Source organism: Arachis stenosperma, chromosome 6 (assembly GCF_014773155.1).
Source record: "Arachis stenosperma cultivar V10309 chromosome 6, arast.V10309.gnm1.PFL2, whole genome shotgun sequence".
In the NCBI taxonomy this organism is placed as follows: Eukaryota; Viridiplantae; Streptophyta; class Magnoliopsida; order Fabales; family Fabaceae; genus Arachis; species Arachis stenosperma.
In genome coordinates this window covers 106,932,811-106,960,380 of record NC_080382.1, presented here as the reverse complement: position 1 = coordinate 106,960,380, position 27,570 = coordinate 106,932,811, and the positions used below count along the sequence as shown (strand labels likewise).

Genomic DNA, 27,570 nt, shown 5'->3' with positions numbered 1-27,570 from the left:
CAAAGTTGTTTGCTCCAATGGCAGGGATAGAGATGCTTCTCCCATAGAAGTCGGGAGTAGGTGCAGTAAAGTCACCCAGCACCTTCCTTGCATTGTTATTGTTTTCGGCTGCCATGGGTTTTTCTTCTTTGAAGATTTCTGTTAGGTCCTCTACAGAGAGTTGTGCCTTAGCTTCTCTTAGCTTTCGTTTCAAGGTCCTTTCAGGTTCAGGGACAGCTTCAATAAGAATGCCTTTGTCTTTGTTCCTGCTCATATGAAAGAGAAGAGAACAAGAAAATATGGAATCCTCTATGTCACAGTATAGAGATTCCTTGAGGTGTCAGAGGAAAAGAAAAATAGAAGGCAGAAGTAGAAAATTCGAACTTATCAAAGAAGATGGAGTTCGAATTTTGCATTAAGGAATAGTGTTAGTCCATAAATAGAAGGATGTGAGAAGAAGGGAAGTAATTTTCGAAAATTAAGTAAAAGATTTTGAAAATATTTTGAAAAACACTAATTGATTTTCGAAAACAAAAGTGGGAAAGAAACCAAGTAATTTTAGAAAAGGATTTTGAAATTAGAATTTAAAAAGATATGATTGAAAACTATTTTGAAAAAGATGTGATTAAAAAGATATGATTGAAAAGTTATGCTTTGAAAACAATTTTAAAAAGATTTGATTTTAAAAATTAATGACTTGCCTAACAAGAAAAGATATGATTCAAACATTAAACCTTTCTCAACAGAAAAGGCAACATACTTGAATTGTTCAATCAAATCATTAATTGTTAGCAAGTATCTTTGAAAAAGGAAAGAAATTGATTTTGAAAAAGATTTGATTGAAAAGATTTGATTTGAAAAAGATTTGATTTTGAAAAACTTAGAAAACTTGAAAAAAAATTGATTTGAAAACAAAATCTTCCCTCTTGTGCCATCCTGGCGTTAAACGCCCAGAATGGTGCACATTCTGGCGTTTAACGCCCAAAACACTACCTTTTTGGGCGTTAAACGCCCAGCCAGGCACCCTGACTGGCGTTTAAACGCCAGTCTGGCTTCTTCACTGGGCATTTTGAATGCCCAGCTTTTTCTGTGCAATTCCTCTGCAGTATGTTCTGAATCTTCAATTCTCTGTATTATTGACTTGAAAAGACACAAATTAAAAATATTTTTGGATTTTTTAATAATGAGAAATAATCAAAATACAACTAAAACCAAATAACAATGCATGCAAGACACCAAACTTAGCAGTTTGTATACTATTGACACCAATGAGAATGCATATGAGACACATAAACACTGAAGTCAAGAGAATTCAAAGATCAAAGCAATGAAATCATCAAGAACATCTTGAAGATCACTTAAGACACATGAATGAATGCAAGAAGAACAGAAACATGCAATTGACACCAAACTTAAAATGAGACACTAGACTTTAAACAAGAAATATTTTTGGGTTTTTTATGATTTTGTAATTTTTTTGGATTTTTCGAAAATTAAGTGGAAAAGAAAACAAAGGTATCAAAATTCTTAATGAGAATTCCAGGAATCATGCAATGTTAGTCTAAAGCTTTAGTCTAAAGGAATTAGACATAGCTAGCCAAGCTTCAGCAGGACATTGCATTCAAGAGCTAAATTGATGAGGATCAATCAGCTTTGGTGATGATAAGAACATCACCTTGAAACACTAGAATTCATTCTTAAGAACTCTGAAAAAAAAAAACCTAATCTAAGCAACAAGATGAACCGTCAGTTGTCCATACTCGAACAATCCCCGGCAACGGCGCCAAAAACTTGGTGCACGAAATTGTGATCAATACTTTTCACAACTCAAATAATCCCCGGTAATGAATCCAAAAACTTGGTGTTCAATACCATGGCATAAAGACAACTTCGCACAACTAACCAGCAAGTGCACTGGGTCGTCCAAGTAATAAACTTACGCGAGTAAGGGTCGATCCCACGGAGATTGTTGGTATGAAACAAGCTATGGTCACCTTGTAAATCTTAGTCAGGCAGACTCAAATGGGTATAGATGATGAATGAAACATAAAGATAAAGATAGAGATACTTATGCATATCATTGGTGAGAGCTTCAGATAAGCGTATGAAGATGCCTTCCCTTCCGTCTCTCTGCTTTCCTACTGTCTTCATCCAATCCTTCTTACTCCTTTCCATGGCAAGCTTATGCAAGGGTTTCACCGTTGTCAGTGGCTACCTCCCATCCTCTCAGTGGAAATGTTCAACGCACCCTGTCACGGCACGGCTATCCATCTGTCGGTTCTCAATCAGGCCGGAATAGAATCCAGTGATTCTTTTGCGTCTGTCACTAACGCCCCGCCTTCAGGAGTTTGAAGCACGTCACAGTCATTCAATCATTGAATCCTACTCAGAATACCACAGACAAGGTTAGACCTTCCGGATTCTCTTGAATGCCGCCATCAGTTCTTGCCTATACCACGAAGACTCTGATCTCACGGAATGGCTGGCTCGTTTGTCAGGCGAGCGCTCGGTTGTCAGGCGATCAACCATGCATCGTGTATCAGGAATCCAAGAGATATTCACCCAATCTAAGGTAGAACGGAGGTGGTTGTCAGTCACACGTTCATAGGTGAGAATGATGATGAGTGTCACGGATCATCACATTCATCAAGTTGAAGAACAAGTGATATCTTGGACAAAGAACAAGCGGAATTGAATAGAAGAACAATAGTAATTGCATTAATACTCGAGGTACAGCAGAGCTCCACACCTTAATCTATGGTGTGTAGAAACTCCACCGTTGAAAATACATAAGAACAAAAGTGATCATTGGTTTCGGCCCCAGAGAGGGAACCAGAAGAACCAAGATCTGATCTAAGAACTAGATGTTCGAAGATGATCTAGAGATCTAAAGTGATCAAAAGATGAAAATACAATAGTAAAAGGTCCTACTTATAGAAAACTAGTAGCCTAAGGTTTACAAAGATGAGTAAATGACATAAAAATCCACTTCCGGGCCCACTTGGTGTGTGCTTGGGCTGAGCAATGAAGCATTTTCGTGTAGAGACTCTTCTTGGAGTTAAACGCCAGCTTTTATGCCAGTTTGGACGTTTAACTCCCATTTTGGTGCCAGTTCCGGCGTTTAACGCTGGAAATTCTGAAGGTGACTTTGAACGCCGGTTTGGGCCATCAAATCTTGGGCAAAGTATGAACTATCATATATTGCTGGAAAGCCCAGGATGTCTACTTTCCAACGCAGTTGAGAGCGCGCCAATTGGGCTTCTGTAGCTCCAGAAAATCCACTTCGAGTGCAGGGAGGTCAGAATCCAACAGCATCTGTAGTCCTTTTCAGTCTCTGAATCAGATTTTTGCTCAGGTCCCTCAATTTCAGCCAGAAAATACCTGAAATCACAGAAAAACACACAAACTCATAGTAAAGTCCAGAAAAGTGAATTTTAACTAAAAACTAATAAAAATATACTAAAAACTAAACCAAATATACTAAAAACATACTAAAAACAATGCCAAAAAGCGTACAAATTATCCGCTCATCAGCAGTCTTCATGAGTTGTAAGGATCCTCCTGCTGAGTGATCTAGTGCTTCTTGGGCTTTTAGTGTCAAACCTTCATAGAAATTCTGTAATATGTCCCATTCATTGAACATTTCAGGGGGACACTTCCTAATTAGAGCCTTGTATCTCTCTCATGCCTCATATAGAGATTCAACATCCAATTGTGTGAATGTTTGCACTTCAGTCTTCAATCTAATAATCCTCTGAGGTGGGTAAAATTTGGCAAGGAACTTGCTCACTAGATCTTCCCAAGTGTTGATACTCTCTCTTGGAAATGTCTCCAACCATTGAGTAGCTTTGTCTCTAAGGAAGAATGGAAATAGCAACAACTTGTAGATGTCAGGATGCACACCATTAGATTTGACAGTATCACAAATCCTCAGAAAAGTGGATAAGTGTTGGTTTGGATCTTCAAGTGGTCCTCCTCCAAAGGAGCAGTTGTTTTGGACCAATGTGATGAGTTGTGGCTTCAATTCAAAGTTATTTGTATTGACATTTGAGGTGAGGATACTACTCCCACAATGTCTAGGATTTGCAAATGTGTAGGAAGCCAAAACTCTTCTCTGAGGGGGGGGGGTTTTGTTAGTTATTCCCCCTGTTGGGTCTGAATTGGAAGGATTCCCCTCCATTTCATGGTATTCCTCCTCTTTAGAGACTACTTCTTCCCTAACAACACTCTTCCCTCTTGCTTCTCTTCTTAATCTCCTAAGAGTCCTCTCGTTTTGATAACAAAAGTGAGGGATCTCTCTTCTTGCCTGTGTTATACAAACAAAGCACAAGAAACAAACCAATCCAGAAAACCAAAAACACTTCACTCTATTGCTAGAGTGAGGTTTTAGTTAGTTTAAGCAAAAATTCAAACAGTTAGTGTGTTAGTCAAAAAAATAAAAGAAAAACAAAGAAAAAGTGCGTAATCTAGACCACCACCTCACTTAATCATTGTCAATCAAATTTAATCCCTGGCAACGGCACCAAAAACTTGATGTGTATTTTTGGAAAACGACTTCTTAACACACAAATATAACCGGCAAGTGTACTGGGTCGCATCAAGTAATAATAACTTACGTGAGTGAGGTCGATCCCACAAGGATTGAAGGATTGAGCAATTTTAGTTTAGTGGTTGATTTAGTCAAGCAAACAAAAGTTGATTTGAGTGAATTGTATCTGACAGAAGCTAAATTGCATGAAAAATAAAGGGAGAGGGGAAATTGACAAGAATTTAAAGTGCAGAAGAATTAAAGAGCCGAATCTTAAAGAACAAGTAAAGTAAATGATAGTGACTTAGATCGCAAGAAATGTAAATAGCTAAAGCTTAGAGTGTAAGAAATGTAAATTGCTTGAATCATAAAAGGGGTCAGGGAGCTGGGAATGTAGAATTTAAACAAAAGACAGTAAACAGCAATCAGCAGAAGAATAGAAGATGACTTGAATTTAAATAGATCTCAAACAGAAGAGTAAAATTGCTTAAAGAAGCAAACAGCAAATGAACCAAACTTAAATTGCAGACTCTCACAAAGAGAGTAAAGATCTCAAGGGTCAAGAGACTAGAAAACAAGTCTAGATCTCAATTCCTTCCTTGATCCAACCAAGAACAATTGCAGAAGAAGTAAAGATGAAAATCAGTAGAGAAACTTATATCCCAATCACAATTCCTTGAATTATGCAGAAAAATAAACAGAAAGAGATTTCAAGGTGAGATTGAAACAGAATTTCTTCAATTCTCCACCCAAGATCCAAAACAAGTGTCAAGTAAGTAGAAAAGAAAATCCCAGAGGAAGAGAGCTCAATTCTCCTCCCCAATCTCCCAACTAACAGTGAATATTCAAAGATAAAAGTGAACTCCAATGAAAAAAATTCCAAAGTAAAAAAATAAAGGTCCTTTCTAAATCTAACTAACTTCTATTTATACACTTTCTATTTTTGGATCTCAGAATTTGGAGTGGGCCTTTTTTATTTGGTGAAGACTTGAATTAATTTGAAATTTTGATTGAATTTTTAGTCCATGGGTGTTCCTCCCAGGGCAAGGCTCGGTTCATGGCATGAGCGCAACATTGGTGCTCCCTGGCCGTGTCAATGTTGGTACGTGACAAGGCTTGGCAAGACAAGGGAGAGCGCTCGATTCATGGCATGAGCGCAGCTTCCTCCTTGTCTCTAGTGTGAGCTCAAGTTTGAATCTTTGGGGAAGCATTGCTGGCCCTTTTCCTTTGTGCAACAAAGCAACGCCTCCTTCCTTGCTTCCGTGATGTGCATGGTTCGAATCCTAGGGAATGCACTTCAGCCAATTTTGGCTTATTTCCTTGCAAGGGTAGCGCTTCCCTTAATCCCTTTGCTCATGAGTTCGAACCTTGTGGCCTTCACTAGAAAACTTTTTCCTTGAATTTATTTTTGAAAGGACCCCGATAAAGCTCTTGGCACCAACCGAGCTTTGAGCAATTTTGCCTTGCTTCCTTGTTATTGTGTAGCACTCGGTTCACAAGGAGAGCGTAGCTTTCCCTTTGCTTAGCCTTGGTCCCTTGAGTAGCGCTCTGATGAGCGGATAATTTGTACGCTTTTTGGCATTGTTTTTAGTATGTTCTTAGCATATTTAGTTGAGTTTTTAGTATATTTTTATTAGTTTTTAGTTAAAATTTACTTTTTTGGACTTTACTATGAGTTTGTGTGTTTTTCTGTGATTTCAGGTATTTTCTGGCTGAAATTGAGGGACCTGAGCAAAAATCTGATTCAGAGACTGAAAAGGACTGCAGATGCTGTTGGATTCTGACCTCCCTGCACTCGAAGTGAATTTTCTGGAGCTACAGAAGCTCAATTGGCGCGCTCTCAACGGCGTTGGAAAGTAGACATCCTGGGCTTTCCAGCAATATATGATAGTCCATACTTTATCCAAGATTTGATAGCCCAAACCGGCGTTCAAAGTCACCTTCAGATTTCCCAGCGTTAAACGCCGGAACTGGCACCAAAGTGGGAGTTAAACGCCCAAACTGGCACAAAAGCTGGTGTCTAACTCCAAGAAGAGTCTCTACACGAAAATTCTTCAATGCTCAGCCCAAGCACACACCAAGTGGGCCCGGAAGTGGATTTTTATGCCATTTACTCATCTTTTTAATTCTTAAGCTACTAGTTCCCTATAAGTAGGACCTTTTGCTATTGTATTTTTCATCTTCTGATCTTTGGAATCGTTTGATCTTTAGATCTTTTGATCACCTTAGATCTCTAAATCATCTTCGGACATCTAGTTCTTAGATCATTGGGAGGCTGGCCTCACGGCCATGCCTAGACCTTGTTCTTATGTATTTTCAACGGTGGAGTTTCTACACATCATAGATTAAGGTGTGGAGCTCTGCTGTACCTCGAGTATTAATGCAATTACTATTGTTCTTCTATTCAATTCCGCTTATTCTTGTTCCAAGATATCACTTGTTCTTCAACTTGATGAATGTGATGATCCGTGACACTCATCATCATTCTCACCTATGAACGTGTGCCTGACAACCACCTCCGTTCTACCTTAGATTGGGTGGATATCTCTTGGATTCTTTAACCAGAATCTTCGTGGTATAAGCTAGAACTGATGGCGGCATTCAAGAGAATCCGGAAGGTCTAAACCTTGTCTGTGGTATTTTGAGTAGGATTCAATGATTGAATGACTGTGACGAGCTTCAAACTCCTGAGGGCGGGGCGTTAGTGACAGACGCAAAAGAATCACTGGATTCTATTTCGGTCTGATTGAGAACCGACAGATGGATAGCCGTGCCGTGACAGGGTGCGTTGAACATTTCCACTGAGAGGATGGGAGGTAGCCACTGACAACGGTGAAACCCTTGCATACAGCTTGCCATGGAAAGGAGTAAGAAGGATTGGATGAAGACAGTAGGAAAGCAGAGAGACGGAAGGGACAAAGCATCTTCATACGCTTATCTGAAGCTCTCACCAATGATATACATAAGTATCTCTATCTTTATCTTTATGTTTTATTCATATATCATTCATAACCATTTGAGTCTGCCTGACTAAGATTTACAAGGTGACCATAGCTTGCTTCATACCAACAATCTCCGTGGGATCGACCCTTACTCGCGTAAGGTTTATTACTTGGACGACCCAGTGCACTTGCTGGTTAGTTGTGCGAAGTTGTGTTTATGCCATGGTATTGAGCACCAAGTCTTTGGGGCCATTACTAGGGATTATTTGAGTTATGAAAAGTAGTGATCACAATTTCGTGCACCAAGTTTTTGGCGCCGTTGCCGGGGATTGTTTCGAGTATGGACAACTGACGGTTCATCTTGTTGCTTAGATTAGGTATTTTTCAGAGTTATTAAGAATGAATTCTAGTGTTTCAAGGTGATGATCTTATCATCACCAAAGCTGATTGATTCTCATCAATTTAGCTCTTGAATGCAATGTCCTGCTGAAGCTTGGCTAGCCATGTCTAATTCCTTTAGACTAAAGCTTTAGACTAACATTGCATGATTCCTGGAATTCCCATTAAGAATTTTGATGCCCTTATTTTCTTTTCCACTTAATTTTCGAAAAAAAAATCCAAAAAAAAATTTTACAAAATCATAAAATCCAAAAATACTTCTTGTTTGAGTCTAGAGTCTCATCTTAAGTTTAGTGTCAATTGCATGTTTTTGTTCTTCTTGCATTCATTCATGTGTCTTCATTAATCTTCAAGTTGTTCTTGATGATTTCATTGCTCTGATCTTTGAATTCTCTTGACTTGAGTGTTTTGTTATATGCATTCTCATTTTGTTAGTGTCAGTAGTATACAAACTGCTAAGTTTGGTGTCTTGCATGCATTATCTATTTGATTTTAATTGCATTTTGATTATTCCTCATTATTAAAAATCCAAAAATATTTTTAATTTGTGTCTTTTCAAGTCAATAATACAGAGGATTGAAGATTCAGAACATACAGCAGAGGAATTACACAGAAAAAGGCTGGGCGTTCAAAATGCCCAGTGAAGAAGGCAGACTGGCGTTTAAACGCCAGCCAGGGTGCCTGGCTGGGCGTTTAACGCCCAAAAGGGTAGTGCTTTGGGCGTTAAACGCCAGAATGTGCACCATTCTGGGCGTTTAATGCCAGGATGGCACAAGAGGGAAGATTTTGTTTTCAAAACAAATTTTTTTCAAGTTTTCAAAGTTTTTCGAAATCAAATCTTTTTCAAATCAAATCTTTTCAATCAAATGCTTTCAAAATCAATTTCTTTCCTTTTTCAAAGATACTTGCTATCAATTAATGATTTGATTGAACAATTCAAGTATGTTGCCTTTTCTGTTGAGAAAGGTTTAATGTTTGAATCATATCTTTTCTTGTTAGGCAAGTCATTAATTTTTAAAATCAAATCTTTTTTTTTAAAATTGATTTCAAATCATATCTTTTCAATCATATCTTTTTAAAACCATAACTTTTCAATCAAATCTTTTTAATCACATCTTTTTCAAAATAGTTTTCAATCATATCTTTTTAAATTCTAATTTCAAAATCTTTTTCAAAAATCACTTGATTTCTTTCCCACTTTTAGTTTTCGAAAATTATTAATCAATTTTTCAAAATGTTTTTAAAATCTTTTTAATTAATTTTCGAAAAATCTCTTCCCCTCTTCTCACATCCTTCTATTTATGGAGTATCACTCCTCCTCAATGCACAATTCGAACTCTGTCTCACTAAGTTCGAATTCTTCTACCTCTTCCTTCTATTTTTCTTTTTCTCTGACACCTCAAGGAATCTCTATACTGTGACATAGAGGATTCTATATTTTCTTGTTCTCTTCTCTTTCATATGAGTAGGAGCAAAGACAAAGGCATTCTTGTTGAAGCTGACCCTGAACCTGAAAGGACCTTGAAGCGAAAGCTAAGAGAAGCTAAGGCACAACTCTCTGTAGAGGACCTGATAGAAATCTTCAAAGAAGAAGAACCCATGGCAGCCGAAAACAACAACAATGCCAACAATGCAAAGAAGGTGCTAGGTGACTTTACTGCACCTACTCCCGACTTCTATGGGAGAAGCATCTCTATCCCTGCCATTGGAGCAAACAACTTTGAGCTTAAGCCTCAATTAGTTTCTCTAATGCAACAGAATTGCAAGTTCCATGGACTTCCATTGGAAGATCCTCATCAGTTCTTAGCTGAATTCTTGCAAATCTGTGACACTGTCAAGACTAATGGGGTTGACCCTGAGGTCTACAGACTTATGCTATTCCCTTTTGCTGTAAGAGACAGAGCTAGAATATGGTTGGACTTGCAACCTAAAGACAGCCTGAACTCTTGGGAAAAGCTAGTCAATGCCTTCTTGGCAAAGTTCTTTCCACCTCAAAAATTGAGTAAGCTTAGAGTGGAAGTCCAAACCTTCAGACAGAAGGAAGGTGAATCCCTCTATGAAGCTTGGGAAAGATACAAACAATTGATTAGAAAATGTCCTTCTGACATGCTTTCTGAATGGAGCATCATAGGTATTTTCTATGATGGTCTGTCTGAACTATCCAAGATGTCTTTGGATAGCTCTGCTGGAGGATCTCTTCATCTGAAGAAGACGCCTGCAGAAGCTCAAGAACTAATTAAAATGGTTGCAAATAACCAATTCATGTACACTTCTGAAAGGAATCCTGTGAACAATGGGACTAATCAGAAGAAAGGAGTTCTTGAGATTGATACTCTGAATGCCATTCTGGCTCAGAATAAGATATTGACTCAGCAAGTCAATTTGATTTCTCAAAGTCTGTTTGGAATGCAAGCTGCACCAGGCAGTACTAAGGATGCTTCATGTGAAGAAGAAGCTTATGATCCTGAGAATCCTTCAATGGAAGAGGTGAATCACATGGGAGAACCCTATGGAAACACCTATAATTCTTCATGGAGAAATCATCCAAATTTCTCATGGAAGGATCAACAGAAACCTCAACAAGGTTTCAACAATAATAATGGTGGAAGAAACAGGGTTAGCAATGGCAAGCCTTTTCCATCATCTTCTCAGCAACAGACAGAGAATTCTAAGCAGAACCACTCTGACTTAGCAACCATGGTCTTTGATCTAATCAAAACCACTCAAAGTTTCATGACTGAGACAAGGTCCTCCATTAGGAATTTGGAGGCACAAGTGGGACAGCTGAGCAAGAAAGTTACTGAACTCCCTCCTTGTACTCTTCCAAGCAATACAGAAGAAAATCCAAAAGGAGAGTGCAAGGCCATCAACATGGCCGAATTTGGAGAGGAAGGAGAGGCAGTGAACGCCACTGAGGAAGACCTCAATGGACGTCCACTGGCCTCCACTGAGTTCCCCAATGAGGAACCATGGGAATCTGAGGCTCAAAATGAGACCATAGAGAGTCCATTGGACTTACTTCTGCCTTTCATGAGCTCTGATGAGTATTCCTCCTCTGAAGAGGATGAGTATGTCACTGAAGAGCAAGTTGCTAAATACCTTGGAGCAATCATGAAGCTAAATGACAAGTTATTTGGTAATGAGACTTGGGAGAACAAACCTCCTTTGCTCACCAAAGAACTGGATGACTTGTCTAGGCAGAAATTACCTCAAAAGAAACAAGATCCTGGAAAGTTTTCAATACCTTGTACCATAGGCACCATGATCTTCAAGAAGGCTCTGTGTGACTTAGGGTCAAGTGTAAACCTCATGCCTCTCTCTATAATGGAGAAGCTAGGGATCTTTGAGGTACAAGCTGCAAGAATCTCACTAGAGATGGCAGATAATTCAAAGAAACAAGCCTATGGACTTGTAGAGAATGTTCTGGTAAAAGTTGAAGACCATTACATCCCTACTGATTTCATAGTCCTAGAGACTGGGAAGTGCATGGATGAATCCATCATCCTTGGCAGACCCTTCCTAGCCACAGCAAAGGCTGTGATTGATGTTGATAGAGGTGAACTGATCATTCAAGTGAATGAAGAATCTTTTGTGTTTAAGGCTCAAGGATATCCCTCTGTCACCATGGAGAGGAAGCATGAAGAGCTTCTCTCAAAGCAGAGTCAAACAGAGCCCCCACAGTCAAACTCTAAGTTTGGTGTTGGGAGGCCACAACCAAACTCTAAGTTTGGTGTTGAACCCCCACATTCAAACTCTAAGTTTGGTGTTGGGAGGTTCCAACATTGCTCTGAGTATCTGTGAGGCTCCATGAGAGCCCTCTGTCAAGCTACTGACATTAAAGAAGCGCTTGTTAGGAGGCAACCCAATGTTATATCTTATCTATTTTCTTTTGTTATTTTATGATTTCTGTAGGTTAATGATCATGAGAAGTCACAAAATCAATTGAAAAAGCAAAAACAGAATGAAAAACAGGAAGAAAAATAGCACACCCTTGGAGAAGAACCTACTGGCGTTTAAACGCCAGTAAGGCTATCAGGTGGGCGTTTAACGCCCAGTCTGGCACCATTCTGGGCGTTTAACGCCAGAAAGGGGCACCAGACTGGCGTTAAACGCCAGGAAAGGGCAAGAACCTGGCGTTAAATGCCAGAAATGGGCACCAGCCCGGTGTTTAACGCCAGAATTGGCTCAAAACGCATTTTTGCATGCCATTTGGTGCATGGATGACTTTTCCTTGACACCTCAGGATCTGTGGACCCCACAGGATCCCTACCTACCCCACCACCCTCTCTCTTCTTCTTCACCCACTCACCAATCACCTCAACACCTCTTCCCCAAAAACCCTTCACCTATCAAATCCCATCTTTCTCTTCACCACTCACATGCATCCTTCATAAAACCCCACCTACCTCACCATTCAAATTCAAACCACTTTTCCTCCCAAACCCACCCATCATGGCCGAACCCTACCCCTCTCTTCACCCCTATATAAACCCATCTTCACCCCTTCATTTTCACACAACCTAAACACTACTTCTCCCCCTTTGGCCGAACCACAAAGCCATCTCCCTCTCCTCTATTTCTTCTTCTTCTCCTCTATTCTTTCTTCTTTTGCTCGAGGACGAGCAAACCTTTTAAGTTTGGTGTGGTAAAAGCGTTGCTTTTTGTTTTTCCATAACCATTTATGGCATCCAAGGCCGGAGAAACCTCTAGAAAGAGGAAAGGGAAGGCAAAAGCTTCCACCTCCGAGTCATGGGAGATGGAAAGATTCATCTCAAGGGTGCATCAAGACCACTTCTATGAAGTTGTGGCCTTGAAGAAGGTGATCCCCGAGGTCCCTTTCAAACTCAAAAAGGGTCAACTTTGATCAAAGGTTGGACCAAGTCCTCACAGTCATTTGTGAAGAGGGCGCCCAATGGAAGAGAGATTCAAGAGGGAAGCCGGTTCAATTAAGAAGGCATGACCTCAAGCCCGTGGCTAGAGGATGGTTGGAGTTTATCCAACGCTCAATCATTCCCACTAGCAACCGGTCTGAAGTTACTCTAGACCGGGCCATCATGATCCATAGCATCATGATTGGAGAAGAAGTAGAAGTTCATGAGGTTATAGCCCAAGAACTCTATAAGGTGGCGGACAAGTCCTCTGCCTTAGCAAGCTTAGCCTTTCCTCATCTCATTTGTCACCTCTGTTATTCAGTAGGAGTGACATAGAAGGAGACATCCTCATTGATGAGGACAAGCCCATCACTAAGAAAAGGATGGAGCAAACAAGAGACCCCTCTCATCATGAGATCCCTGAGATGCCTCAAGGGATGCACTTTCCTCCACAAGACTATTGGGAGCAAATTAACACCTCCCTAGGAGAATTGAGTTCCAACATGGGACAACTAAGGGTGGAGCACCAAGAACATTCCATCCTCCTCCATGAAATTAAAGAAGATCAAAGAATCATGAGAGAGGAGCAACAAAGACAAGGAAGAGATATTGAGGAGCTCAAGCACTCCATAAGACCTTCAAGAGGAAGAACAAGCCGCCATCACTAAGGTGGACCCGTTCTTTAATCTCCTTGTTCTTTATTTTTCTGTTTTTCGAATTTTAGTGCTTATGTTTATCTATGTTTGTGTCTTGTGATCATTAGTGTCTTAGTGTCTATGCCTTAAAGTTATGAATGTCCTATGAATTCATCACCTCTCTTAAATAAAAAATGTTCTTAATTGAAAAAGAGAAGAATTGCATGAATTTCAGATTTTATAACAGATTAATTATTTTGATGTGGTGGCAATACTTTTGTCTTCTGAATGTATGCTTAAACAGTGCATATGTCTTTTGAATTTGTGGTTCATGAGTGTTAAAGTTGTTGGCTCTTGAAAGAATGATGAAAAAGGAGACATGTTACTGAGGATCTGAAAAATCATAAAAATGATTCTTGAAGCAAGAAAAAGCAGTGAATACAAAAAAAAGGGAGTTTATGCGAAAAAAAAAGAGAAAGAAATAAAGTTGTGATCCAAGGCAAAAAGAGTGTGCTTAAGAACCCTAGACACCTCTAATTGGGGACTCTAGCAAAGCTGAGTCACAATCTAAAAAGGTTCACCCAATTATGTGTCTGTGGCATGTATGTATCCGGTGGCAATACTGGAAGACAGAGTGCTTTGGGCCACGGCCAAGACTCATAAAGTAGCTGTGTTCAAGAATCATCATACTTAACTAGGAGAATCAATAACACTATCTGGACTCTGAGTTCCTAAAGAAGCCAATCATTCTGAATTTCAAGGGATAAAGTGAGATGCCAAAACTATTCAGAGGCAAAAAGCTAAAAGCCCCGCTCATCTAATTAATACTGATCTTCATAGATGTTTTTGGAGTTCATTGCATATTCTCTTCTTTTTATCTTATTTGATTTTCAGTTGCTTGGGGACAAGCAACAATTTAAGTTTGGTGTTGTTATGAGCGGATAATTTGTACGCTTTTTGGCATTGTTTTTAGTATGTTCTTAGCATATTTAGTTGAGTTTTTAGTATATTTTTATTAGTTTTTAGTTAAAATTTACTTTTTTGGACTTTACTATGAGTTTGTGTGTTTTTCTGTGATTTCAGGTATTTTCTGGCTGAAATTGAGGGACCTGAGCAAAAATCTGATTCAGAGACTGAAAAGGACTGCAGATGCTGTTGGATTCTGACCTCCCTGCACTCGAAGTGAATTTTCTGGAGCTACAGAAGCCCAATTGGCGCGCTCTCAACGGCGTTGGAAAGTAGACATCCTGGGCTTTCCAGCAATATATGATAGTCCATACTTTACCCAAGATTTGATAGCCCAAACTGGCGTTCAAAGTCACCTTCAGATTTCCCAGCGTTAAACGCCGGAACTGGCACCAAAGTGGGAGTTAAACGCCCAAACTGGCACAAAAGCTGGCGTCTAACTCCAAGAAGAGTCTCTACACGAAAATGCTTCAATGCTCAGCCCAAGCACACACCAAGTGGGCCCGGAAGTGGATTTTTATGCCATTTACTCATCTTTTTAATTCTTAAGCTACTAGTTCCCTATAAGTAGGACCTTTTGCTATTGTATTTTTCATCTTCTGATCTTTGGAATCGTTTGATCTTTAGATCTTTTGATCACCTTAGATCTCTAGATCATCTTCGGACATCTAGTTCTTAGATCATTGGGAGGCTGGCCTCACGGCCATGCCTAGACCTTGTTCTTATGTATTTTCAACGGTGGAGTTTCTACACATCATAGATTAAGGTGTGGAGCTCTGCTGTACCTCGAGTATTAATGCAATTACTATTGTTCTTCTATTCAATTCCGCTTATTCTTGTTCCAAGATATCACTTGTTCTTCAACTTGATGAATGTGATGATCCGTGACACTCATCATCATTCTCACCTATGAACGTGTGCCTGACAACCACCTCCGTTCTACCTTAGATTGGGTGGATATCTCTTGGATTCTTTAACCGGAATCTTCGTGGTATAAGCTAGAACTGATGGCAGCATTTAAGAGAATCCGGAAGGTCTAAACCTTGTCTGTGGCATTCTGAGTAGGATTCAATGATTGAATGACTGTGACGAGCTTCAAACTCCTGAGGGCGGGGCGTTAGTGACAGACGCAAAAGAATCACTGGATTCTATTCCGGTCTGATTGAGAACCGACAGATGGATAGCCGTGCCGTGACAGGGTGCGTTGAACATTTCCACTGAGAGGATGGGAGGTAGCCACTGACAACGGTGAAACCCTTGCATACAGCTTGCCATGGAAAGGAGTAAGAAGGATTGGATGAAGACAGTAGGAAAGCAGAGAGACGGAAGGGACAAAGCATCTTCATACGCTTATCTGAAGCTCTCACCAATGATATACATAAGTATCTCTATCTTTATCTTTATGTTTTATTCATATATCATTCATAACCATTTGAGTCTGCCTGACTAAGATTTACAAGGTGACCATAGCTTGCTTCATACCAACAATCTCCGTGGGATCGACCCTTACTCGCGTAAGGTTTATTACTTGGACGACCCAGTGCACTTGCTGGTTAGTTGTGCGAAGTTATGTTTATGCCATGGTATTGAGCACCAAGTCTTTGGGGCCATTACTAGGGATTATTTGAGTTGTGAAAAGTAGTGATCACAATTTCGTGCACCACGCTCCTTGTGAGAGTGCTGAGCTCTTGGTAAGAGCTCTATGGCCCTTGTCCTTGATTGTGCCACGCTTTTCTCTTCCCTTAGGCTACACTTTCTTTATTTCTTTCTTTTCTTCACCTACAAGTAATCAAAACAATCAATCAAAGTATCACCGAATTCACAAGGTTTAAAATTCATTTAAATACCAATTAATTTTAGCTTAAACCTAATAATTTTGTGTCAATTAAAGGGTGGTTGATTGATTCAATAAAACCATACAATTCCACTCCAAATTACTTACTTACAATGCAAGAAAGTGCATAAAACCTAATGAAACAAGTGAAAAATGCTTGCAAAGCTAGCATATGATGACTTGTCATCATTGGGCGCAGTGATAGTGTGCAAAAAGATCAATGGATCTTATTCCAACACAAGTGAGAACCGACAGATGATTAGTCCTGCGGTGAGAACCGTAGCCGGACCATTTTCACTAAGAGAATGGATGGTAGCCATTGATAACGGTGATCCACTAACTTACAGCTTGCCATGGAAGGGAGTGCGCATGATTGGATGGAAGCAATAGGGAAGCAGAGGTTCAGAAGCAACATAGCATCTCCAAACGCTTATCTGAAATTCCCACCAATGAATTACATAAGTATCTCTATGTTATTTTCCATCTTATCTATCTTTTAATTCTCAATACCTCATAACCATTTGAATCCGCCTGACTGAGATTTACAAGATGACCATAGCTTGCTTCAAGCCCTCAATCTCTGTAGGATCGATCCTTACTCACGTAAGGTATTACTTGGACGACCCAGTGCACTTGCTGGTCAGCTATGGCAGAGTTGTGAAAAGTGTGAATCACAATTTCGCATACCAGTAAGCCATGATTTCTTCTTCGAATTTCCAGCCCTTAATTTTAAAATATTTGGGTAAAAGGTGTTGAGATTTTTGAGTTTTGATGTTATAGGATCCAATTAACTTGAAGCGAAGGCTTAGTCTTGCCTCCTTGATCCTTGGGTAAGGTAAAATTCTAAACCTTAAGCTAAACACTTGGAACTTTGTGATTTAGTGATTGAGTTATTGTGTTTGGGTGTGATATTGTGGCTTAGGTAGTGTATATATGTGTATCGGGGCTTGATTGATGGTTTTGGAAAGCTTTGGAGTGGAGCAATAAGCTTGAAAATCTGTTGGTGAAGTTTTAAGACCTTAAAGGTTGAATTTTAAAGTGTTCCGGGTTGAACAGAAATCGGTCAAGGTATGGTTTCGATTTCCTGTATCTAAAATGTAATGTGGTTGTGAAAATGTAGGCTAGTGACCCTAGGATAGGATTTTGAAATGTTGATGTAGTTGTTGGATGATTTGAATTGAGTTGAATATATGAATAATGGTGGAATGATTGTGAGTGGTACTAATTGATGGTAAAACATGTAATGTTGTAAGTGAGGTGGCTTGATATGCTTACTTGTTGGTAAAGTTGAAGCTCTTGTTGGTGAGCATGATTTGGCATGTGGTATGGACATGTATATATATGTGTAGTGGTTGGTGAAATTGAATATTTGTTTGGAAATTGAGATATGAAATATTGATTATGACTTGAATTTAATGAATTGAGATTTGGTTAAATATAGATGAATTGGTGGGTTGAGGATTGAATGAGAGTTTGGAAATGCTTGATGTTGAACGGTTGAGTTTTGGTTGGTTTTAAATGAATTTGGAAGTGTATGTTTTGGAAATTGGAAGTTTATGAAATTTGGTAAAAATAAATATTTGATGAACTTCAACGGATCATATCCTAAGCTATTGTTTTTGGAATTTGATGCTCTTTATATCAAATGAAAGATAATTTCACAAGCTTTAAAATGGTTTAAATTTGGTGAAAATTTGAATTTTGTGGAAGGAGATATGATCATTGAAAGTTGGGCTCTGAAATTTGAGTTATGTAAATTTTGCAGAATTTGTGATTTCTGGTTTGTGTGCGCACGCACACCCTGTGGATTTTTGAACCTGTGCGCACGCACACTTTTGTGTGTATGCAAACACAGGGAAGTGGATACTGGGAGCGTTAGCACACCCTGTGCGCACCCACAATCAATGAGGATTTTGCAAATTGTGCGTGCGCACGGCTTTGTGTGTTCGCACACGTTGGGAAGGATGTTCTGTTGAGGGCGTTCACACGCCTTGTGTGAGCAAACAGAACTAGAAAATTTTACACCTGTGCATACGCACACATCTTGAAAGTTCTTCTGGGCGTGCGCACGCACACTCTTGTGCGTACGCACATGATCCTGTTTTCTTATAAACCCTTGTTTTCAACAAGCTTGTAACCTTCCGAGATGCTGTTTCAAGCTTATAAACCCCCATTTTCATCCCTTAAGTTTTAAATCAATATAAAATGCCTGGTAATTGAGAAGAAGCTAGGGAAGGGGGTAACTTGTGGATGAAGAAAATGGATATAATAAGGAGTTAGAACTGATGATGAGGTTTTGAGTTGTTGAGGAGGATGGTGGAGTGCTATGTATGATATGAGCCGAATAGCTGCGTGATGACGGCATATGGCTGACTATGAATTATGATGAATTTAAGCCGGATGGCTAAGATTAATGTTAATTTATGGTTGAGAATAAATGTATATATGTTGAGTTATTGATATTGTGATTGTTGCACTCCACTTATCTGAGATACGACTCTCTCTGGGTGAAAGCAGTGGCTAGTCACCACGTGCTCCAGGTGGAGACTCGATACTCTACTGATCCTATGTCATAAGTGTGGCCGAACACTATGAAAGTTCCGGATGAGCTCGCCCCCGTGAATATACACCAGTGAGGGTGTTGGATGTGAATTATGATTATGTTATGGATAACTCGAGTTGGGGATGCATGACAGAGGGACAATCCAATGGTTAGCTACCAGGACTTGTCGGGTTGGCTTTATAACCGACAGATGTGACTCATCAGCCACTAGGACAAGCATACATCATATGCATTATATGTGATTTGTTTGGAATGTCTAATTGTCTGCATATTTACTTACTAATTGTCTAATTGCTGTATCTGCTTCCTACCTGTGCATCTCTTTGTTTGATATAATTGTGTTTGCATATCAAATTACTGGTGGCGGTCGGGAGGTCCGAAGGATTTGAAAAGAGGATATTTAGTTAGACTGAAGATCCTTAGTTAATCACTTATTTTCATTTCTCATGGTTTAGTATATTTATATGCTTTGATTATGAATTGGGAGTTCTAGGATTATCTTTGGCTTTCCCAGGACATTACGTGTCAGATATTTGGGCACTGTTACCATTCTGAGAACCTCCAGTTCTCACCTATGCGGATTTTGTGGTTTTCAAATGCAGGATGTGAGGCTCCTCGCTGAGGCATGCTGGAGACTTCTGTTTTGGCGAAGATCCTTAGCTCTCGGGACTTTATTTTAATTTTATGTACTCACTTAGATACTTATATTCTCCACTATTTATATATATACTGTATTGACTTTTCTTAGAGGATATTTTGGAGAAACAGGTTCTGTAAATTGTCTTTTTGGGTTCTTTTGGGTTCTCCTACCTTATATATGTATGTATACTTCTATGCTCGGACCGATTATCTTCGCAAACCGAGTCTTGTGTCTTGATATCTGTATTTTTGGCACTCTCTTGTTTATCTTCTCACGTTAACTTATCTTTTATCTGTTTCATTTATGTTATCGATCGGAGTGTTGCGCTTTTCACTTTATCGGTTTTAATTTCCCCCTTGTTATTCAAAGGCTCCTAGTTATAAAAATTTTATTTTTAGAGGTTGTAATACCTCGCCACCTCTATTTTATTACTTAAGCATAAGAATCTGTATGGTAGGGTATTACATTATGGTTTCGGAGCAGTTCGTTCCTGTAGACCTTGAGGGGCAGACTGACTATACTTCTGTGCATTCTCTATGTTTGTGTTTATGTGCTAGTAGAATATCTAACTGATATAATTGGCATAAACGTTCATGAGCATGCATTTGGGACTTTGAAGCACTAGAATTTCGATATTGAGACTGATCAACTTGATATCGATTATTTGGTGTGTTTAAGAACCAGATGGCACCTCGTGGACGCGGTCGGGGCTGTGAAAGAGGACATACTGGTACTCAAAGACCGGAAACCAATCCGAATAACCCGGTAAACTTCATAGCGGCATTAGAAAATATGGCTGCTGCTATGCAGGCCATTGCGGAGGCTCTTGGATACCAGATAAATAATAACGGTAATGGCAAAAATGGAGCTCAGGGTCCGATGACACTAGCAACCTTCTTAAAAGTTAATCCACCAAAGTTCAAGAAAACCACTAATCTGACTGAAGCCGATACCTGGTTTCAGGCTTTGAAGCGAATACTGCAAGCGCAATTGGTACCTGAGGAGCAGTGTATTGAGTTTGCTACTTATCTGCTCACTGGGGAAGCATCGCATTGGTGGCATGGAGCCCAATGTCTTCTGCAGCAGGATGATGACCCTATCACCTGGGATGCCTTCCAGGTGGAATTCTATAAGAAGTACTTTCTGAATTCTGCTCGGACGGCAAAGAAACTTGAGTTACTGCAGCTGAGGTAGGGTGCTATGTCCGTATCTGATTATACAGGCAAATTTGAGGAGCTATTCAGGTTTTTTCGCATGTGTCAGGAAGCTCCGGGAGACTTCGAGGAATGGAAGTGCATCAAGTATGAAAGAAGGCTCCGGAGCGATATCTTAAGTTCAGTGGGACTAATGGAAATCAAAATTTTCTTGGAGTTGGTAAATAAGAGCAGAGTTGCTGAAAATTATGTAAAAAAGGCAGCTGCAGAGAAAAGAAGCCTTAGGGGACCATTCCCACAGAATCGAGGGAAGAGCTTTGCTCCTAGAGGTCCACCTTTCAAGCGAGGAGGCTTTGTACCAAACCAGAATCAGGGTCAGAATCATTCCAAAAGACTCAACAACAACAACTTTTAGGGGAGAAGATTTGGGAAGCAGCCTCAAAACGAGTAAGCTTGTGCTAGGTGCAGGAGTTACCATCTGGGTGTCCTGTGTAAGGCTGGATGGGGCTTGTGCTATTCTTGAGGAAAGTTGGAGCATAAAGCCTCAAATTTTCTGGAGAAGCAGAGGCAAGGTACTGGGAGAGCACAGCAGCCTGGTCAGGTGTTCACTACCTCAACTGTGGGTGCCGAAGGGTCTGATACACTTATCCGAGGTAAATGTGATATGGCTGGCCAAACGTTAAATGTTCTATTTGATTCGAGAGCGACACATTCATTCATTGCATTTGAAAAGGCTAGTGAGTTAGGCTTGAAGATTGTGGTCTTTGGCTACAATCTGAAGGTGTATAATGCCACTCATGAAGCCATGGTGACTAGGCTATGGTGTCCTCAAGTTTCTTTTAGGGTCAAGCAGCGTGATTTTGTCCATGATTTAATTTGCTTACCAATGACCGGTCTTGATCTTATCTTAGGATTGGACTGGTTGTCTAAAAACCATGTTTTGCTAAACTGTTTTGAGAAATCGTTGCATTTCATGCTAGAAGGGTCAAAAGGGCTGGTTGTGGTAAATGGCTATTACTTAAACTACGTGGTAGTAAATTGTTTGGGACAGGAATGTCAAGGTGTTATGCTATTGACTGCGAGTGTATCGGGTGAAGAACAAAATTTAGAACAAATCCCAATTTTTTACGAATTTTCTGAAGTGTTTCCAGATGACATTGAGAAATTTCCTCCTGCCCGAGAGGTTGAATTTGCGATTAAGTTGGTGCCTGGGACAGGGCCAATCTCGATTACCCCTTACAGAATGTCGTCTTTAGAAATGGCCGAACTCAAGACTCAGTTAGAAGACTTGATGAGCAAATGCTTTATCCGCCCTAGTGTTTCTCCGTGGGGAGCGCTGGTCTTATTGGTGAAGAAGAAAGACGGGAGTATGCAGCTCTGTGTGGATTACAAGCAACTGAACAAGGTTACGATAAAGAATAAGTACCCACTGCCAAGGATTGACGATCTCATGGATCAGTTACAAGGAGCATGGATTTTCTCCAAGATTGATTTGCGATCCGGTTAACACTAGATACAGGTGAGAGATGAGGACATCCCTAAGACCACTTTCAAGACTCGTTATGGTCATTACGAATACACTGTAATGTCTTTTGGGTTGACAAACTCTCCGGCAGTGTTTATGGATTATATGAACATAATTTTCTGTCCATTTCGGGATAAATTTGTTGTTGTCTTCATTGATGACATACTGATTTACTCCAAGAATGAAGAAGAGCGTGCAGAACACTTGAGAACCGTGTTGCAGATACTAAAGGAAAGGAAACTCTATGCGAAACTGTCCAAATGTGAATTCTGGAAGGACGAAGTGAAGTTTCTTGGCCATGTAGTGAGTAAATAGGGGATAGCAGTAAATCCTTCTAAGGTGGAAGCAATGATGGAATAGGGGTGACCGACCTCAGTAACTGAGATAAGGAGTTTTCTGGACTTAGCTGGCTAATATTGAAGATTCATCAAAGGCTTTTCGCAAATAGTTTTGCTATTCACAAAGTTAACCCGCAAGGACGCGCCATTTGTTTGGACTTCTAAGTGCGAGGAGAGCTTTCAAGCGTTGAAGCAAAAGTTGATCACCGCGCCTGTGTTGGTGTTATCTGAGCTGAATGAACCATTTGAGGTGTATTGTGATGCCTCACTAAAGGGTCTGGGGTGCATGCTGATGCAACATTAGAATGTGATGGCGTATACCTCATGGCAGTTGAGACCTCATGAAGTTAATTACCCGACGCACGACCTGGAACTCGCTGCGGTTGTGTTTGTGCTAAAGGTGTTGAGGCATTACCTCTATAGGGTTAAGTTCCGAGTTTTCTCTGCTCACAAGAGATTTAAATACCTCTTTGATCAGAAAGAGCTTAATATGCGACAGAGAAGGTGGATGAAGTTACTAAAAGACTATGACTTTGAGTTGAATTACCATCCGAGGAAAGCGAATGTTGTGGCGGATGCGTTAAGTCTGAAATCGCTGTATGCTGCTTGGATGATGCTTCGAGAAGAGGAGTTGCTTAAAGCATTCGAAAGTCTAAAGATCGGTGTTCAAGAAGTGTTTGGAACTCTGTGTTCAAGTTGATTACAAATCTCAAGTGACTTTAAATCCGAACTCCTTAAGGCTCATCAAAATGATGATGTGTTACTGAAGGTGTTGCCAGCTATTGAGCAAGGGAAGCAGTGGAGAGTGTCATGGGATCAAGATGGGCTATGGAGATTCAAGGGTAGGATCATCGTGCCGAATGCTGGGACTTTGCAGTAAGATATCTTAAAGGAAGCACACAAAAGTGGATTTTCTATTCACCCGGGGAGTACTAAGATGTACAACGATCTAAAGGCTATGTTCTGGTGGTTTGGTGATGAGCGGATAATTTATACGCTTTTTGGCATTGTTTTTAGGTAGTTTTTAGTAAGTTCAAGCTACTTTTAGGGATGTTTTCATTATTTTTTATGATAAATTCACATTTCTGGACTTTACTATGAGTTTGTGTGTTTTTCTGTGATTTCAGGTAATTTCTAGCTGAAATTGAGGGACTTGAGCAAAACTCTGAAAAAGGCTGACAAAAGGACTGCTGATGCTGTTGGAATCTGACCTCCCTGCACTCAAAATGGATTTTCTAGAGCTACAGAACTCCAAATGGCGCGCTCTCAACGGTGTTGGAAAGTAGACATCCAGAGCTTTCCAGCAATATATAATAGTCCATACTTTATTCGGAAATTGACGACGTAACTTGGCGTTGAACGCCAAGTACATGCTGCTGTCTGGAGTTAAACGCCAGAAAAACGTCATGATCCAGAGTTGAACGCCCAAAACACGTTATAAGTTGGAGTTCAACTCGAAGAGAAGCCTCAGCTCGTGGATAGATAAAGCTCAGCCCAAGCATACACCAAGTGGGCCCCGGAAGTGGATTTATGCATCAATTACTTACTCATGTAAACCCTAGTAGCTAGTTTAGTATAAATAAGACTTTTTACTATTGTATTAGTCGTCTTTTGACCACATTTCATCTTTGGTCTCAGTTTTGTTTTATTCTTCATCTTAGGAGGCCATTGAGCATGTTTTGGGGGCTGGCCATTCGGCCATGCCTGAACCTTTCACTTATGTATTTTCAACGGTGGAATTTCTGCACACCATAGATTAAGGGTGTGGAGCTCTGCTGTACCTCAAGTTTCAATACAATTATTATTACTTTCTATTCAATTCTCTTTTATTCTTATTCCAAGATATACGTTGCACAACACTTTGATGAATGTGATGATCCGTGACACTCATCATCATTCTCACCTATGAACGCGCGTGATTGACAACCACTTCCGTTCTACCTTAGGCTGGGCGCATATCTCTTAGATTCCCCAACAGAATCTTCGTGGTATAAGTTAGATAGATGGCGGCATTCATGAGGATCCGGAAAGTCTAAACCTTGTCTATGGTATTCCGAGTAGGATTCGGAGATTGAGTGACTGTGACGAGCTTCAAACTCCTGAAGGCTGGGCGTGATGACAAGCGCAAAAGAATCAAGGGATTCTATTCCAACCTGATTGAGAACCGACAGATGATTAGCCGTGCCGTGACAGAGCATAGGATCATTTTCACTGAGAGGATGGGATGTAGCCATTGACAACGGTGATGCCCTACATACAGCTTGCCATGGAAAGGAGTAAGAAGGATTGGATGAAAGCAATAAGAAAGTAGAGATCCGAGAGGAGCACAGCATCTCCACACTCCTATATGAAACTCCCACTATTGATTTATATAAGTATTTCTATCCTTTTTTTATTTTCTATTTATTATTAATTATTCGAAAATCCATAAACCAATTTAATCTGCCTAACTGAGATTTACAAGGTGACCATAGCTTGCTTCATACCAACAATCTCCGTGGGATCGACCCTTACTCACGTAAGGTATTACTTGGATGACCCAGTGCACTTGCTGGTTAGTTGTGCGAAGTTATGAAAAATTATATAGAAACCATGGTATTGGCATCCTGTTTTTGGCGCCATTGTCAGGGAATGAAAAGCAATGAATTTTGCAAAATGGAATAACATATGAATAACAATTTCGTCCACCAAGTTTTTGGCGCCGTTGCCGGGGATTGTTCGAGTATGGACAACTGACGGTTCATCTTGTTGCTCAGATTAGGTAATTTTCTTTTCAAAAATCTTTTTCAAAATTTTTCTTTTATTTTTCGTTTTTCCAAACTTTATTTTCGAAAAAACATTAATGAAAATCCAAAAAATCATAAAACCATAAAAAAATCAAAAATATTTTGTGTTTCTTGTTTGAGTCTTGAGTCAATTTTTAAGTTTGGTGTCAATTGCATGCTTTAAAAATTTTTCTTGCATTTTTCAAAAATTCCATGCATTCATAGTGTTCTTCATGATCTTCAAGTTGTTCTTGATAAGTCCTCTTGTTTGATCTTGATGTTTTCTTGTTTTGTGTTGTTTGTTGTTTTTCATGTGCATTTTTAGTTTGTTAGAGTCCATGCATTAAAGATTTCTAAGTTTGGTGTCTTGCATGTTTTCTTTGCATCAAAAATTTTTCAAAATTGTGTTCTTGATGTTCATCATGATCTTCAAAGTGTTCTTGGTGTTCATCTTGACATTCATAGTGTTCTTGCATGCATTATGTGTTTTGATCCAAAATTTTCAAGTTTTGGGTCATGTTTATGTTTTTCTCTCTCATAATTAAAAATTCAAAAATAAAAAATATCTTTTCCTTATTTCCCTCCATATTTTCGAAATTTTGGGTTGACTTGGTCAAAAATTTTCAAAATTAGTTGTTTCTTACAAGTCAAGTCAAAATTTCAATTTTAAAAATCTTATCTTTTCAAAATCTTTTTCAAAAATCATACCTTTTCCATTTTTTCTTATTTTTCGAAAATTTCAAAAATCTTTTTCAAAATATTTTCAAAATCTTTTTCTTATCTTTATATCATATTTTTCAAAAATATGCTAACAATTAATGTGATTGATTCAAAAATTTGAAGTTTGTTACTTTCTTGTTAAGAAAGGTTCAATCTTTAAATTCTAGAATCTTATCTTGTAGTTTCTTGTTAGTTAAGTCATTTTAAAAATTAAATCTTTTTCAAAATATCTTTTTCTTAAAATTTTTATCTTATCTTTTTATCTTATCCTTCTCAAAATTTTATCTTTTTCAAAATTTGATTTCAAAATATCTTATCTAACTTCTTATCTTCTTATCTTTTTCAAATTTGATTTTAATATCTTTTTCAACTAACTAATTAACCTTTTGTTTGTTTCTTATTTTTTTTAAAACCGCCTAACTACTTTTCCCTCTCTAATTTTCGAAAATATCTCACCTCTTTTTCAAAAATTTTTTTTGTTCTAAATTTTAATTTTAATCTTATCTTATCTTTAATTTTCGAAAATTACTAACCCCTTTTTTCAAAATTATTTTCGAAATTCTCCATCTCTTTTCTTATTCTATTTAATTATTTATTTACTAACACTTCTCTTCACCTCTCTTCATCTAAAAAATCCGAACCATTCTCCTTCCTTATCCCCTTTCTTCTTCTACTAACATAAAGGAATCTCTATACTGTGACATAGAGGATTCCTCTTCCTTTTCTTGTTTTCTTCTCTTTCATATGAGCAGGAACAAGGATAAAGGCACTCTTGTTGAGATTGACCCAGAACCTGAAAGGACTCTGAAGAGAAAATTAAGAGAAGCTAAGTTACAACAATCCAGAAGTAACCTTTCAGAAAATTTCGAACAAGAGAAGGAGATGGCAGCCGAAAATAATAATAATGCAAGAAGGATGCTTGGTGACTTCACAAAGCCAACGTCCAAATTTGATGGAAGAAGCATCTCCATTCCTGCCATTGGAGCCAATAATTTTGAGCTTAAGCCTCAACTAGTTGCTTTAATGCAACAAAACTGCAAGTTTTATGGACTTCCATCTGAAGATCCTTATCAGTTTTTAACTGAGTTCTTGCAGATCTGTGAGACTATAAAGACAAATGGAGTTGATCCTGAAGTCTACAGACTCATGCTTTTCCCTTTTGCTGTAAGAGACAGAGCTAGAATATGGTTGGATTCACAACCCAAGGATAGCCTGGACTCCTGGGATAAGCTGGTCACAGCCTTCTTGGATAAATTCTTTCCTCCTCAAAAGCTGAGCAAGCTGAGAGTGGATGTTCAAACCTTCAAACAAAAAGATGGTGAATCCCTCTATGAAGCATGGGAAAGATACAAGCAGCTGACCAAAAGATGTCCATCTGACATGTTTTTAGAATGGACCATATTAGATATATTCTATTATGGTCTATCTGAATTTTCGAAAATGTCATTGGACCATTCTGCAGGTGGATCTATTCACCTGAAGAAAACGCCTGAAGAGGCTCAAGAACTTATTGACATGGTTGCAAACAACCAATTTATGTACACTTCTGAGAGGAATTCCGTGAATAATGGGATATCTCAGAAGAAAGGAGTTCTTGAAATTGATGCTCTGAATGCCATATTGGCTCAGAACAAAGTGTTGACTCAACAGGTCAACATGATCTCTCAAAATCTGAATGGATGGCAACATGCATCCAACAGTACTAGAGAGG

General features: G+C 39.2%; 2 non-coding genes across 2 annotated transcripts; both read right to left on the bottom strand.

Moving 5' to 3' along the window:
* Positions 1 to 9,852: 9,852 nt before the first annotated feature.
* Positions 9,853 to 9,960, bottom strand: LOC130937579 (small nucleolar RNA R71). The gene has a single exon (XR_009068792.1). It is a non-coding gene; the product is annotated as a small nucleolar RNA R71 (small nucleolar RNA).
* Positions 9,961 to 27,137: 17,177 nt separating this feature from the next.
* Positions 27,138 to 27,241, bottom strand: LOC130937767 (small nucleolar RNA R71). Its single transcript, XR_009068968.1, has one exon. It is a non-coding gene; the product is annotated as a small nucleolar RNA R71 (small nucleolar RNA).
* Positions 27,242 to 27,570: the final 329 nt, after the last annotated feature.